Below are 16,555 nucleotides of genomic sequence, written 5' to 3' on the forward strand. Positions count from 1 at the left end.
AGTGTTTCACATTTATTGGCGTCCATAATTTTCAGTCACTGACGATCCGATGCTTGAATAGATGATATATTCCTCAGTACAATGAATGTGATAGCAGAAAAGGGAAAGTTACTTATTACTGCTCAAATGCTCATTTTCTTAACAATTTTGTGCCCTATGCTATTCGATTTTTCAGTTAAAAAACTATAGATTATTCGATGAAAGGACCCCTGAAACATTTTGTGGTGTCGTCGACCATAGATAACGTCGTTCCAGTCCTGGACTACCGCAGTCATGCTGCATGTCTACGCAGCATCACAGGGCGCCAATCAGCAAGAGGAAATAGCCACGGCCCCCAAGAGAAGCTACGCGGCGGTCTTGATTATACGGCCGGTTGGAATGAGCGCGGCAGTTCGATTTTGACCACCGATCGAGTGAAGATCTGCTTCAGCCGCCCGTGGGCAGTGTCGTATCATCGCCGGACGAACAGCAAATGGACAGAGTGTAGAATCGAGTCAGCGGACAAGTTGACAAGTGTTTGCTGTATTGGAAGTAGAACACTAATTTCATGCCGGCTGCTGTGGCCGAGCGGTTCTAAGCGTTTCAATCCGGAACCGCGCTGCTGCTGCGGTCGCAGGTTCGAATCCTGCCACGGGCATAGATGTGTGTGATGTCTTTAGGTTAGTTAGGTTTAAGTAATTCTAAGTCTAGGCGACTGATGACCTCAGATGTTAAGTCCCATGTGCTCAGAGCCATTTTTGAACTAATTTCATAATTAATTTCACACATGTCCACACACTGGAGAGCTAAGCGTATTTTTTTTGCATCAAATAAAGTACCGTGTTATAAGCGTAGGCTTCCGCGGCTATTGTCACAATCAATAAAATTCTTCTGTGTCTGTGACTGGAGTGTCAGTGCGTAAAACTATCGACGTTTCGGCCACTTTTGCAAGTGGGCTTACTCAGGGTCCAAGCAGATTCGTACATTAAGGACTCTACCAACGTGAAGAAACTACAAAAAGGTGGGAACGTAAGGAGATGGGACCTGGATAAACTGAAAGAACCAGAGGTTGTATAGAGTTTCAGGGAGAGCATAAGGGAACAATTGACAGGAATGGTGGAAAGAAATACAGTAGAAGAAGAATGGGTAGCTTTGAGGGACGAAGTAGTGAAGGCAGCAGAGGATCAAGTAGGTAAAAAGACGAGGGCTAGTAGAAATCCTTGGTAACAGAAGAACTATTTAATTTAATTGATGAAAGGAGAAAATATAAAAATGCAGTAAATGAAGCAGGCAAAAAGGAATACAAACGTCTCAAAAGTGAGATCGACAGGAAGTGCAAAATGGCTAAGCGGGGATGGCTAGAGGACAAATGTAAGGATGTAGAGGCTTATCTCACTAGGGGTAAGATAGATACTGCCTACAGGAAACTTAAAGAGATCTTTGGAGATAAGAGAACCACTTGCATGAACATCAAGAGCTCAGATGGAAACCCAGTTCTAAGCAAAGAAGGGAAAGCAGAGAGGTGGAAGGAGTATATAGAGGGTCTATACAAGGGCGATGTACTTGAGGACAATATTATGGAAATGGAAGAGAATGTAGATGAAGATGAAATGGGAGATACGATACTGCGTGAAGAGTTTGACAGAGCACTGAAAGACCTGAGTCGAAACAAGGCCCCCGGAGTAGACAACATTCCATTGGAACTACTGACGGCCTTGGGAGAGCCAGTCCTGACGAAACTCTACCATCTGGTGAGCAAGATGTATGAAACAGGCGAAGTACCCTCAGACTTCAAGAAGAATATAATAATTCCAATCCCAAAGAAAGCAGGTGCTGACAGATGTGAAAATTACCGAACAATCAGTTTAATAAGCCACAGCTGCAAAATACTAACACGAATTCTTTACAGACGAATGGAAAAACTAGTAGAAGCCGACCTCGGGGAAGATCAGTATGGATTCCGTAGAAATACTGGAACACGTGAGGCAATACTGACCTTACGACTTATCTTAGAAGAAAGATTAAGGAAAGGCAAACCTACGTTTCTAGCATTTGTAGACTTAGAGAAAGCTTTTGACAATGTTGACTGGAATACTCTCTTTCAAATTCTAAAGGTGGCAGGAGTAAAATACAGGGAGCGAAAGGCTATTTACAATTTGTACAGAAACCAGATGACAGTTATAAGAGTCGAGGGGCATGAAAGGGAAGCAGTGGTTGGGAAGGGACAGGGTTGTAGCCTCTCTCCAATGCTATTCAATCTGTATATTGAGCAAGCAGTAAAGGAAACAAAAGAAAAATTCGGAGTAGGTATTAAAATCCATGGAGAAGAAATAAAAACTTTGAGGTTCGCCGATGACATTGTAATTCTGTCAGAGACAGCAAAGGACTTGGAAGAGCAGTTGAACGGAATGGATAGTGTCTTGAAAGGAGGATATAAGATGAACATCAACAAAAGCAAAACGAGGATAACGGAATGTAGTCGAATTAAGTTGGGTGATGCTGAGGGAATTAGATTAGGAAATGAGACACTTAAAGTAGTAAAGGAGTTTTGCTATTTGGGGAGCAAAATAACTGATGATGGTCGAAGTAGAGAGGATATAAAATGTTGACTGGCAATGGCAAGGAAAGCGTTTCTGAAGAAGAGAAATTTGTTAACATCGAGTATAGATTTAAGTGTCAGGAAGTCATTTCTGAAAGTATTTTTATGGAGTGTAGCCATGTATGGAAGTGAAACATGGACGATAAATAGTTTGGACAAGAAGAGAATAGAAGCTTTCGAAATGTGGTGCTACAGAAGAATGTTGAAGATTAGATGGGTAGATCACATAACTAATGAGGAAGTACTGAATAGGATTGGGGAGAGGAGAAGTTTGTGGCACAACTTGACCAGAAGAAGGGATCGGTTGGTAGGACATGTTATGAGGCATCAAGGGATCACCAATTTAGTATTGGAGGGCAGCGTGGAGGGTAAAAATCGTAGAGGGAGACCAAGAGATGAATACACTAAGCAGATTCAGAAGGATGTAGGTTGCAGTAGGTACTGGGAGATGAAGAAGCTTGCACAGGATAGAGTAGCATGGAGAGCTGCATCAAACCAGTCTCAGGACTGAAGACCACAACAACAACAACCCACGTTGTAGCACTTTTAAAGGAAAAGTGTATCTCGGCAACGGGCACGATGGTCAGCTTCGACGTGAAGTCTTTATTCATGAATGCAGCAGTGACATATACCATGAACATGTTAGAGGAACGCATGGGACCCGATGTCTGCTAGCTAGTGGGCTACTGTTTAACGAACACCTATTGCAGGTAGAAAGGGGGATTCTATTAACAGATAGATGATGGTAACTGAGGGTTCTCCTCACTCACATATTGCAACATTCAACAAAGCATTCGAAGAAACAGCACTCCAGTCCGCACCATTACGCCCAGAATAGTGGCTCCGATATGTTGATCACACATTTGTTACCTGGCCACAAGGATCAGAAAAGTTTCAGAATTTCGACCAACAGCTCAACCAGCAGCACAACAGAATTTAATTCACTGTGGAGATAGAAAAGAATGGGGACCTGCCTTTTCTTTGTAAGTTATCCACTATGTGTTTCTATAAGAAGCAAATTTACCACTAACTCCATAAAAGTTTACGTATTATCAAGACTATGCATTTACAGACTGTTACCTAACTTAAGCTCGTTTGCTAACTTCTGGCTAAGCAGACTCTACTTTGAACTGAACTATAACTGGTCTGAACACAATATGTCTTTATATTAAATGCGCAACTGAAGTAAAACAGTTATCTGGTTCTAATCAAAATTTCCACTTACCTCGCGCCTTGACAACATTGTTGCAAATTTCTCGAAAGTGCAACAGCAAGCAGCCAGTGGCTAAGCTAGATTTCTGTTTTTAAATAAAATTTCCAAACGATATTAAAACGGTTGCATGCCATATGGTGCAGTGTGGTAATGCGTAATGATAAATCTTCTGTAAACAGTGGATGGGAAGAGTAACTATTCCTATGAAATGAATTCCAAAACAATGATTTTAGAGTGAAGTGCGTATTCAAAAAGACAAAGTAGAACTTCGCGTGGTCTTCACACATAATATTGGTCTGAACCGTAGGATACAATGTTAGCAGAGATTTTCTATAAAAACCAAACAGCTTAACCAGTTGACATGTTAATGCATGACTCAGGAAGTGGGCTGGTCTTTCTTTGATCCTTGAGCAAGTGAAAAAAAGTTAACTAGCTGACAATAATGATTCCGAATGGTTCAAATGGCTCTGAGCACTGTGGCACTTAACATCTGTGGTCATCAGTCCCCTAGAACTTAGAACTACTGAAACCTAACTAACCTAAGGACATCACACACATCCATGGCCGAGGCAGGATTCGAACCTGCGACCGTAGCAGTCGCGCGGTTCCGGACTCAGCGCCTAGAACCGCTAGACCACCGCGGCCGGCAATGATTCCGACTAACTAGCTACGCAGTGCTGTAGTCTTACCTCAAACTTCTTCTCTTCATAAAAATAATATTATTCAAAATTTATATTCTTTTCGCCTTTCAGTATATACATTATATTCATCCTTGCTTTCCTTTACAATAAATCTTTCTTCAGCTAACGGATACCATCACAAGTCAACACAGCACTACTGAATACATCCATCACCCTAGGCACTTCAACTAAGAATGTGTCGGACTGCGCAGAAAGAAAACCTGTGCCACAACAAGACCAAAGATTGTTTAACAGTAACGTAACTTGCTCTCTCTCCGACGTGCATATCGATAACTTACAGAAATCAAAATGACACGGCCACATTACACCTTGACTTGGAAGTTTACCGAAAGTCAGATGGTAAACTTGGGTCAGGTACCTACATGCCGCCTCCCACCAACCTATGCAGAAGAAATCTGCGCTGCACACTTTAACCAAAAAAGCCCATAGCGTCAGCGATGAAGAACAACTGAAGGCTGAACTACACAACCTCAGGTTCAGTTTTGGAGGCAATGGTTATAGGACGAAAATTTCGGATAAAACTATGACGGCAGAGAATGAAGGCAATAGAGAACTGCAGAAGGAAGTACAAAACGTCGCCCTGCTACCATATGTTCAAGGCGTCAATGAACGTGTGGGCACAATTCTTCACCGAGCATATATCAAGCCGATTTTTCGGAGGAACAACAGAATAAAAGCTGTTCTTGGCTCAACGAAATATGCAGTTGACAAGCTACATGTTGGTCGGAGTTTACGAAATCGGGTGCGAGTGTGGATACATCCGACTAAGACAATATACTTAGTCAGCGGTGGCACAACATCATGATGAGTGCGCAAACAGGTAGAATTTCCAGAAATATAAATGGCCTTATGGATAACATCGGAAGTTCACTGAGGCTTTTTGCGGATGATGCTGTAGTTTATGGAGAGTTTGTAGTAATGGAAAATTGTACTGAAATGCAGGAGGATCTGAAACGAATTGACGCATGGAGCAGGGAATGGCAATTGAATCTCAATGTAGACAAGTGTAATGTGCTGCGTATACACAGAAAGAAATATCATCATTTAGCTACAATATAGCAGGTCAGCAACTGGAAGCAGTTAATTCCGTAAGTTATCTGGGAGTAGGCATTAGGAGTGATTTAAAATGGAATGATCATATAAAGTTGATCGTCGGTAAAGCGGATGCCAGACTGAGATTCATTGGAAGAACCATAAGGAACTGCAGTCTGAAAATAAAGGAATTAGGTTACAGTACACTTGTTCGCCCACTGCTTGAATACTGCTCACCGGTGTGGGATCCGTACCAGATAGGGTTGATAGAAGAGATAGAGAAGATCCAACGGAGAGCAGCGCGCTTCGTTACAGGATCATTTAGCAATCGCGAAAGCGTTACGGAGATGATAGATAAATTTCAGTGGAAGACTCTGCAAGAGATACGCTCAGTAGCTCGGTACGGGCTTTTGTTGAAGTTTAGAGAACATACCTTCACCGAGGAGTCAAGCAGTATATTGCTCCCTCCTACGTACATCTCTCGAAGAGACCACGACGATAAAATCAGAGAAATTAGAGCCCACACAGAGGCGTACCGACAATCTTTCTTTCCACGAACAATACGAGACTGGAACAGAAGGGAGAACCGATAGAGGTACTCAAGGTACCCTCCGCTTGCGGAGTATGGATGAAGGTGTAGAATCCCGCTTACTGGCGAAACAGGCTTCAGGAGGAAGATTGGAGAGGCGATAGAAATAGCCAAGCGATACGCCAACAAGAGCAGACGGGACGGGTACCGTCCTGAGACGCCTTGGCTGTCAGCAGTAACGGTGCTACGAAACGGCAGCTCACGTGAAGCAACACACACAGGTGCGCGGGAGACCACAGCGGCCGCAGGTACACACGCCTCAGCCAGCACGTGGCAGCAAGTAAACAGCGCTACGTCACAAATGCCGCCCGTTCCCCATTCGTCTATTTCCTCCAGTGGCAAACAATAAAGCAAACACCAATCAAGAACGCCAAATCTACCAATGGAAAGAAATAATGGATAGACCAACAAAGGACGACTAACACCCGCCCGCTCATCCTCAATAGCACATCAGAATTTGATAACAGTCTGTTCTGCCAGTATGTAAGAACCAAACATTTCTCATTCGTCAGTTAGTAAAAAGTCCTCCCCCAAGAAGGTCAAACTTAAGGTGTTCATGTGTGATTTCATACATACATTTGTGGACTTTGCTGTTATATGTGAGTGATGTTTCATTGCTAGCGCATGAATAATTTATCAAATAAAGCGTATTTTCGGTAAAGCCATTATTCATTTTCACTTCGTCGTTGAAAGTTAGCAACAGCATAGCCAGCATGAAGTCATAGGTGATATCTACAAAACAACTAAGTTCGCTAAAGTAGTTTGAATGTTCCATTACGCATGGGAACGATGTTTACGCGTCAGCATATGACGCCGCAGTAAATTCAGATCCGGACAGCTGATGCCCTCGCCTGCAGATCCCTCACACATTCAGACTCGTCATGATTGCCGAGGGTTGATAAAATTTTGGCACAAAATTAAAGCAGCACAGAATGACGTACTCGTCTCTGCCATCCAAGCTCAGTCCAACTTGATGCTCAGACGGTTTAAAGCTGTTGTTGCTGGCTGAGGTGGCCGCTGTGTGTACTAAATTTTGCAGGCTGCATACACTGCTTAATTTCTAAAATTTTAGGTATAGGAACGCACCTCATCAACCATACAAACATCCCCCCCCCCCTCCAGCAATAAATATCACAAGTTTCGTTTTTCTGAATGCTTGTGGTAAAATTTACAAAGAGAAAACTTTTCACAAATCCTACTCTGAAATTTAGTTTTTTAAAACATAATTTCTTATAATCATATTTTTCATAGCGGGAAGTAGGCTCTGTACGTTTATCAATAATACCAATGACGACAAATTTATAGGTTTTTGTGCTCTCATTGGTTAAAAATCACACAACAGTGTTGCTTCAGATAAAAGTTATCAGTATCATAATATTTTTCAGCCACTTTGGCTCAGAAGCCACAAAGATTCGGCGAATTGTAAATTATCAAGTACATAAGTCACAGCATACTACATTTCTTGTGAGTAGTTTCTTAAAGAGAAATACTGGTAGCAGTTTAGTCGATATCCTGATGTCAGGTACGTGTAGAAAATTAAAGAGTGAATCTGATCAGTATTGTGATTTGAGAAAACCTGTAAAATATAACGTATGGTGTTGGTAGCCACCTATTTAGCCTTCGACACCGGAAACTGAGCCGAGAATATCAGAATATGTGTATTGGAAATTGATGTTTTTGCAAAAGCTCTTTTGGAGAACTCTTCGGAGAGTGTAAAACTGACTGCCTGCTATCTTCCCATGCATGGCCAATGCCAGCCACAAAAAATTCGAATGATCCTTGTTCCCGGCTTTAGCCTACGTAAGTCGGCGGGATTAGCATAATTTCGAGTCTGAATGTCTGGGCATGGCAGAAGTGTTCCCTTGTTAAAGAGAGACAGTACACTAAACTAAGTCACCAAGCTTCCTTCTGCAGGCTACATTTCCTTCCAGCGCTATGAACTGGCGTAAGGTACTCCTGGATGTCTTCTCGTGATGAAGACGACAAAACTGCTGTGAAATCGATCCAGACCCATAACTCACGAGGTAAGGTCTCACAGATCACGCAAAATTCTTAAACTCGCACTTAGAGCCCTCTCCTACCCTCCTTAAATCGCCAACCCTACAATGTTTTTCTGTCGGTTCCATTATGGCCTTCTTTGTTTGTTGTTAATACGTATTACTGACACGTGCTGGGATCTCCTAGACGGCGTCTCGTGTGCTGTGTGCCTGTCTTCGTCAGTATAGAGGGTGATTCAAAAGTAATTGTACATTCTTCGCGGGTGTAATGTACGCGTAAAATAAGAGTAAAACGTTAAATAAAGTCTTGTATGAAACTGTTTTACTTCAAAGCTATGCAGTAGAGTAGGGATAACAAGTGCAATGCAAACAACAAAAAATTAATTCTTCTCGGAAAGGGACACGAAGCGCGGTTCCGCAATGGTAGAAGTCAAGGGGTTACGATCGGAGGATTTGGCGGGCCAAGAAACTGGTACTGCACAAGCTGTCCACTTATAGGGATGAGTAGCTCTGAGATACACTTTTGCATTCCGACTGAAATGTGCAAGAGCATCGTCGACAAAGCAACATCAGTGAGTTTTTAGGGGGAAACGACACGCCAAAACGCTGTACTGGCCCATGACGTACCGGCTGCCACAAATCACATTACGCACTATAAATCGCAAATAAAGCCGTTTCAGACAAAAATTTTTTTAACATTTTACTCTGATTTTGATCCACGTACTATAACCAGAAAGTGTGTACACTTTGAATCACCTTGTGTAAGTACACAATTTGATGGTAGAGCGTATCAGTTTTAACGATCTCAAGTCTGATGAAACTGTTAGTCGGTGGGTGGAAAATATGTCAGTGATAAAGATCAAGAAATAGACGAAAAATAGAGCATAGTTCTGCTAGCGGAAGACATTCAGAGAAAGAGCTTCAGAACAGTTGTTGTGTCGATAGGGTTGCCATATCTAGCTAGGACATGGTGGGGACACGCTGAGATGAGGGTGTAGAAATGAAGTAAAATTTATTGAATACAATTACTTTCTATTTAGAACACATTACATGGGTCTTGTTGAGGTAAAAATAGGTAGTACACCATATTTTTCTGAAAATTTCACCCTTTTCAGCAAGTCTTTTTTCTCTTTTGCTTATTTATAAAACTCCATGCAAGTTAGCTTGTCGTTAAACTAGCACTGTAAGGTTGTTTCCACAGTCCCTGGCAGCAGTGGATTTCTTTCATCAGTCCACTAGGCCGACATCGGCAAAAATGGTCTTTTCACGGTGATGTATGCGGGAATAGAAAACAAATACTCGAACAATTTTAGCAGTTGACATTTGCGTTCAGGATTTTCGGTTTCCTTAAGAAAGTAAATTCACCTTTGTTCCACATAGTGTTTAGACTTCCATTCTTCCGAGTCGCTCTTAGTCTCTAAAAAGCTCTTCAGATTCGTATATTACTGAAAACAATTGTCGTCTGATATTTTCACACCATTTTTAGTCAGGTATATAATAGAGTTTTCCCATCACCCAGGCTGGGGTTTCAGATAGCGTCATCTAATCAAATACAAGATTTCTCTAAGTATTCAAATGCTATGATATAGAAAGCCTTTGTCTCTTCCTCGAATTTCGAAATCAAAGTTATTGTTTCTTGGTTAGGGTTCTCATTCTTTAATTTCTTGAGATTTATCTTGCTTTGCATGTCAATAAAACTGGCAGTCTTCCTTTCACTCAGACGTCTTTGAGTGACGACTAATTTATTTCTTATTTCAATTATCGAGAGTTTATTCATCTCCACCCTTTTTATATATTTTTTCAAACAGATCCAAGGTTGACTGTAGAAACATGAATTAAATTTCACTGATCAGACTACAGAAAAAATTTAAATTATTTTAGGTGACCTGTCTTCGGCGTCAAAAAATTGTTTTAATGGAATCCAAAGCTTAAGAATTCTCTCAGCTGTAGATATTAAAGACAGCCACCTCGTTTTTGAGTGAGACAGTAGAGTCTGATAATCGACATCAAAGTATAAGCAGAACACTTTCAGATTCTGTGTCCTTACCATCCGGCCGATGTGGCCGAGCGGTTCTGAGCGCTGCAGCCTGGAACCGCGCGACCGCTACGGTCGCAGGTTCCAACCGTGCCTCGGGCATGGATGTGTGTGATGTCATTAGGTTAGTTAGGTTTAAGTAGTTCTAAGTTCTAGGGGACTGATGACCTTAGAAGTTAAGCCCCATAGCGCTCAGAGCCATTTTTTTGTCCTTACGGCTATACTGAAAAATAATTACGTATTTTCTTGACTATTATTTCAATGTCGAAAGTTAAGACTCCAGCAGCGCTTGATATAGTACTGAGGAGAATATGGGCATTCCTTCTACATTTTTCGCTAGTTCTTCTTTAATTTGGTAAACACATTGCGCTGGCCGTGTCGAATAAGCCCTACGAAGTTGGTATTGTCTCCACAGAAAGCAATTAATTTATGTAATGGAATCTGCAATTGTCTTAAAGCGTCTTGGCAAAACTTTGCAATTGTCTCCGATGTTTCGTTATCCTGCGAATCAAACTTCAACAGTTTCTGTTGGATTCCGTCGGTTTCAGTAAACTATTGAGCAACTAAAGGAAACATATTTTCAGTCTTGTGATTCGATGCGCCTGTATCTATGCTGTAAAATGAAACTTCTTGCAATCGTTTTAGCATTCGGAGACGGAGTGTGGTGCGAGAGTACTTTTAACAATCGATGTCGCATTGGTCCTGGCTGTAGGCTGCTTAGCGGCGATTTTGGCGTCAGTACATTGCGGCATTCAGCTTTGAGATACAGTCAAGAGAACTGAATGGTTGAAGATGCTTGGAAGTTTTATAAACTGTTGTCAGTTCTGCAGCAGCATCGCGCAATTCCTCCTGGGTATCTTCTTTAATCATGAATGCAGAAATAGGCTTTGATGTCGATGCTACCGCGAATAAGTTTGTGTAATTATTCGTAGAAATGTAATGCCTCACATCTGCCTTACCTCTGTGACTTATTGCGATGAAACAGCTACAAATCTCACACAACGCTTCCTGAACCATACGTCCTTTCCTGACGAAAGACCACTCTTTTGTGTAATCATCCGAAAAGTGACACTTTCTCTTTCCATACTTAGACATTTTCGTAAGCTAAGAGTATTAGGAGGTAAACAGTCGACAATAACACTTTAGTCATCGAAGTACACGTCACTATACATTTCACGCTCTACATGCCTGCAGTAAACATTTCAAACATTACTAACTTGCACTCCTTGTTCGTGTTACATTTAAGAAGACACGGCTTATGAGATCGCTATTGAAATGAGAATTGCCCGATTCTTCCGCGTGGTGCTGCTTAAATAGTTCCAGCCCCGTAGTACTGGAGAAGAGTGGTTGGTATTTTCTCGAATGATGGTGCTAGATCTAGAAGGTGCTTGCAGGACACGTGACGTGACCTTGTCAACATAAACTTGCTGATGTAAATAAAACTAACTGAGGCTGCATTTACCTGTTGCGCTAATAGATGTGTTACTTCAATACTTGAGCCAAGGTCGTAACAGTATTTTGCAAAATCGGGAAAAAATTGGGTCTTGTCTGGAGGTCGGGATGAGAAGGTCCATTACAGTGATGGTCCCGATATATCGGGACGGATGGCAATCATAGGTGGGGACGTTTCTAGTTATCCATTAAAATAGTGTTAGTTAAAATCAAATGTGGTCTGACTGGTGATAAAGACAAATGTAGATCCCAACACTGAATGTAAGATTTGCAGTTTTTCTCGTAGTACCTATTGAGAGCAATTTTTATGTTGTAGTTTAAACCCTGGAATATAGCTTTAATTGAAAATTTACTTGCTGCAGAGATAACTATAATTTTTAGAATGTAAAATTCATTTATCTAACAGCTTGTTTACGTGTACTATTTTAAAAAAACCGCACAAAAGCCTGTGATGCTGTGAGATAAACATAGTAAAACACTGCAGGATTTATTTAGTGCAATAAAATCAACAAGCAATATTTAAATAAGACTTAAATAAATTTTCTATAACTTTATTTAAAAATTTCAAATCATTTTCGCCTCAAATCTCGGTTTAATCTTAGTGGTCCCAGATATCCCACCTCGTGGTATGTATTGTAGAACGTCACCTCGTAAGTTACGAATTAGGCATAGCACAGTGCACACGGTACCATACGTGGCGTTCTGTGAAACCAAAGAATGCTCCAGAAAGTGCTGCATTAAGTTGTTATTGACTGCGTTAAGAAGGCTGCGACGAGGGATTTGATTCAGCTAAAATTAGAAGTCGTCTCGTAACCAGCTTGAAACGAATACTTCGAAGAAGCCATTAACGAGAAGTCGGTTTTTTAACCTCCTTTTGATCCGCTGTACAGCAGCGCGCTCATTATTATGGAACGGAGAACAACTAACAAACAAATGAAACCTGCGCTCCAGAATCATGTGTCTGATGTTACACTTTCTAAAGAGAACATGACAATTGCAACTTTATTTGAAAGTCTAGTATTCTTTTAGAATGCTTTTTTGCCTAGGTCGCAAGTTTTGTTACGTAGATACCATAACCAGTTTCGGCTAGTTCAATGTCCATCTTCAGATCCATAATCACAGAACTTGAAACATATTAGACATTGTTTAGAATGCTTAGCACTTCCAGACAGCGAAAAAAAATTGTCAGAACCAGTGTGCATGATCTGTCAACTGTATTGTCTCATTGCGATCAGCCACAGAATGCTACAACAGATTAAACGAGAGGTTTTATGGGATCGTGGGAAATCACATCTAGAAGTGTATGAGAATTCTATAATGAATAAATGCTTTGTACTCCAGATCGAGTTGGCATAGGGGTGCAAGATTCCTCTCTTACTCCCCCTTCCCCATTCGGACTCATCTACTGTCACGTACACTGGTGCCGGTGCAGCTGCAAATTACAGTTCCATCGCAATTTAATACATGTGTAATATTTTATATCTCCGCAGGCGACTTATTTCAGTGAGTTAAAAAAAATCCCTGGAAGGCGCCAGAACGCCGTTCCGGCAAATTTCAGCCGAAATTAACCGCTGGGCGCGAACTTCAGAATCATCTACAAATTTAATAATTATTTCTTCCTAATATGGTGCATAAGCACAGTAATCAAAATTTCATTATATTCTATCCTTTCTGGTGGTGTAATTTTAATGGGCAGCAGCGAACTTAGTTGGTTATTTTATTAGGAAAAATTCCAGCAGTTTGTCGCACATCTGTGCTTTAATTCTTCCAGAATCTGCGCTGAATCAGTCACAGTGAGGTGTTTTCCAGTTGCAAACTTCGGTGTATAGTATAAACAAAATAGTTCGCTATGCAGGCGTTACTTTCTTCTTCAGAATGCTTCACCTTTCTATAAAGACAAACAACCAAGCAACAGACTGCATGTTTCAACATTTTACCTTTTATGGAAAACGTTCTGCGCGGTAGATCAAAGTCGGCAGTCATGAGCTGCTTAACTGTTTTTCAGCTATAGAATATCTTCTGTTCTATATATAAGATGCAATGTTTCGCATGTCCTCGCTGTCTCAATAACCAACCAGCGAGAATGACTTTGATGCAACTCACTGCGTTTCCAGTTTGGCGACACAGCGAGATTAAAGTTACTCGAAGTGTGTTCGACAGCGTTTGATCCTCTTCGAAGTTCACGTGAGCTAATTCCTTACTTTACAGAGGTAGATTTTAAGGATCTGAAAAAATATGGATTTATACCCGTAAGAACAAGAAATACGCATCAGTAACATAGTAGCTACGTAAGAGAGCTTTACCAGTCATGTCCTATAAGTATTACTCGTGGAATAGGGTTATCTGCGGAGTGAGCGTAGCAAATTCCGCACGTCACCAACATCAAACCTAATTAGTCACGTGTTGTTGGTATGACGTTGCTGTTTATATTTAGCTGTGATGTTGTTGTGGTCTTCAGTCCCGAGACTCGTTTGATGCAGCTCTCCATGCTACTCTATCCTGTGTAAGCTTCTTCATCTCCCGGTACCTACTGCAACCTACGTGCTTCTGAAGATCCTTAGTGTATTCATCTCTTGGTCTCCCTCTACGACTTTTACCCTCCACGCTGCCCTCCAATACTAAACTGGTTATCCCTTGATGCCTCAGAACATGTCCTACCAACCAATCCCTTCTTCTAGTCACGTTGTTCCACAAACTCCTCTTCTCCCCAATCCTATTCAATACCTCCTCATTCGTTATGTGATCTACCCATGTAATCTTCAGCATTCTTCTGTAGCACCACATTTCAAAAGCTTCTATTCTCTTCTTGTCCAAACTATTTATCTTCCACGTTTCACTTCCATACATGGCTACACTCCACACAAATACGCCGGCCGCGGTGGCAGTGCGGTTCTGGCGCTGCAGTCCGGAACCGCGGGACTGCTACGGTCGCAGGTTCAAATCCTGCCTCGGGCATGGGTGTGTGTGATGTCCTTAGGTTAGTTAGGTTTAAGTAGTTCTAAGTTCTAGGGGACTTATGACCTAATATGTTGAGTCCCATAGTGCTCAGAGCCATTTGAACCATTTTGAACCACACAAATACTTTCAGAAACGACTTCCTGACAATTAAATATATACTCGATGTTAACAAATTTCTCTTCTTCAGAAACGCTTTCCTTGCCATTGCCAGTCTACATTTTATATCCTCTCTAATTTGACCATCATAAGTTTTTTCTCCACAAATAGCAAATCTCCTTTAATACGTTAAGTGTCTCATTTCCTAATCTAATTCCCTCAGCATCACCCGACTTAATTCGACTACATTCCATTATCCTAGTTTTGCTTTGGTTGATATTCATCTTATATCCTCCTTTCAAGACACTGTCCGTTCCGTTCAACTGCTCTTCCAAGTCCTTTGCTGTCTCTGACAGAATTACAATGTCATCGGCGAACCTCAAAGTTTTTATTTCTTCTACATGGATTTTAATACCTCCTCCGAATTTTTCTTTTGTTTCCTTTACTGCTTGCTAAATATACAGATTGAATAACGTCGGGGAGAGGGTACAACCCTGTCTCACTTCCTTCCCAACCACTGCTTCCCTTTCATGCCCCTCGACTCTTATAACTACCGTCTGGTTTCTGTACAAATTGTAAATAGCCTTTCGCTCCCTGTATTTCACCCCTGCCACCTTCAGAATTTGAAAGAGAGTATTCCAGTCAACATTGTCAAAAGCTTTCTCTAACTCTACAAATGCTGGAAACGTAGGTTTGCCTCTCCTTAATCTAACTTCTAAGATAAGTCGTAGGGTCAGTACGTGTTCCGATATTTCAGCGGAATCCAAACTGATCTTCCCGGAGGTCTGCTTCTACCAGTTTTTCCACTCGTCTGTAAAGAATTTTCGTTAGTATTTTACAGTCGTGACTGATAGTTCGGTCATTTTCACATCTGTCAACACCTGCTTTCTTTGAGATTGGATTTCTTATATTCTTCTTGAAGTCTGAGGGTATTTCGGCTGTGTCATACATGTTGCTGGTAGAGTTTTGTCGGGACTGGCTCTCCCATTTGGCTATAAGATCGAAATTTTAGTACTTCAAGCATTTGCCCAGATTTTTTTACAGATGTATTCATTAGTGACAGCAATGATGCTGAAATGTTACTCCCACAGATGGGAGTCTCTATTAGTCAAAGGAAGAAAAGTTACTTTTCACTGATAAGTGCCACGAAGCTGTAGTTTCAAACTAGACACTCTCTAATGCGGCCATTCCTCACACATATCGGTGCCGGATTAGCGGAAGTGCCGAATTATTTCGAGTGTTTGAACTTTAGTGTAAACATATAGGTTCTATAATTTATTAAATCCAAAAACACATTCTTTTTCATAGAAAACTTACTTCTTGAGTGTGTATATCCGCAGTAGTATCACTACTATGAAACATGCCCCTAGTTTTTATTTGACACAATGATGGTACACGACGCTGGCACACGTCTGTTATACAAGCATTATACCAATATGGCATGTATCTATTTGTTGCATAATATACTCTAGGAACATGTCTGGATCTTCATTACCAAAAGTGTGAGAAATCATCATTCTCTTTCTTCCTACGTCCTCTCCTTCATCACTTTCATCATTACTTTTCTGCTCAGTTTTGATTATCCCTTCATCTGTTAAAATTTGGCTTCCTGGAATGTACAAATTGTTTAACACTGTAATTACTAACAATGTTGTTGTGCACGATAATTCATTGTTGTGCGCGTCATGTCTGATTAACCGACTATAGGCCGGATGTGAGCCGGATTATTGTGAGACCGGACTACCGAGGGCCGGATTAGAAAGAGTTTAGTGTATTACTAAGAAGTTAACATGTCGATTGAGACTCAGTAAAACAAAGGATTAATATATTTGGGCTAATTTATGTGACTGAAAGGTTATTTATTTGCGAGATAAGTCCTAGATGAAGTCGGACGTGTTTTTATG

This window comes from Schistocerca cancellata, chromosome 3 (genome assembly GCF_023864275.1).
Source record: "Schistocerca cancellata isolate TAMUIC-IGC-003103 chromosome 3, iqSchCanc2.1, whole genome shotgun sequence".
In the NCBI taxonomy this organism is placed as follows: Eukaryota; Metazoa; Arthropoda; class Insecta; order Orthoptera; family Acrididae; genus Schistocerca; species Schistocerca cancellata.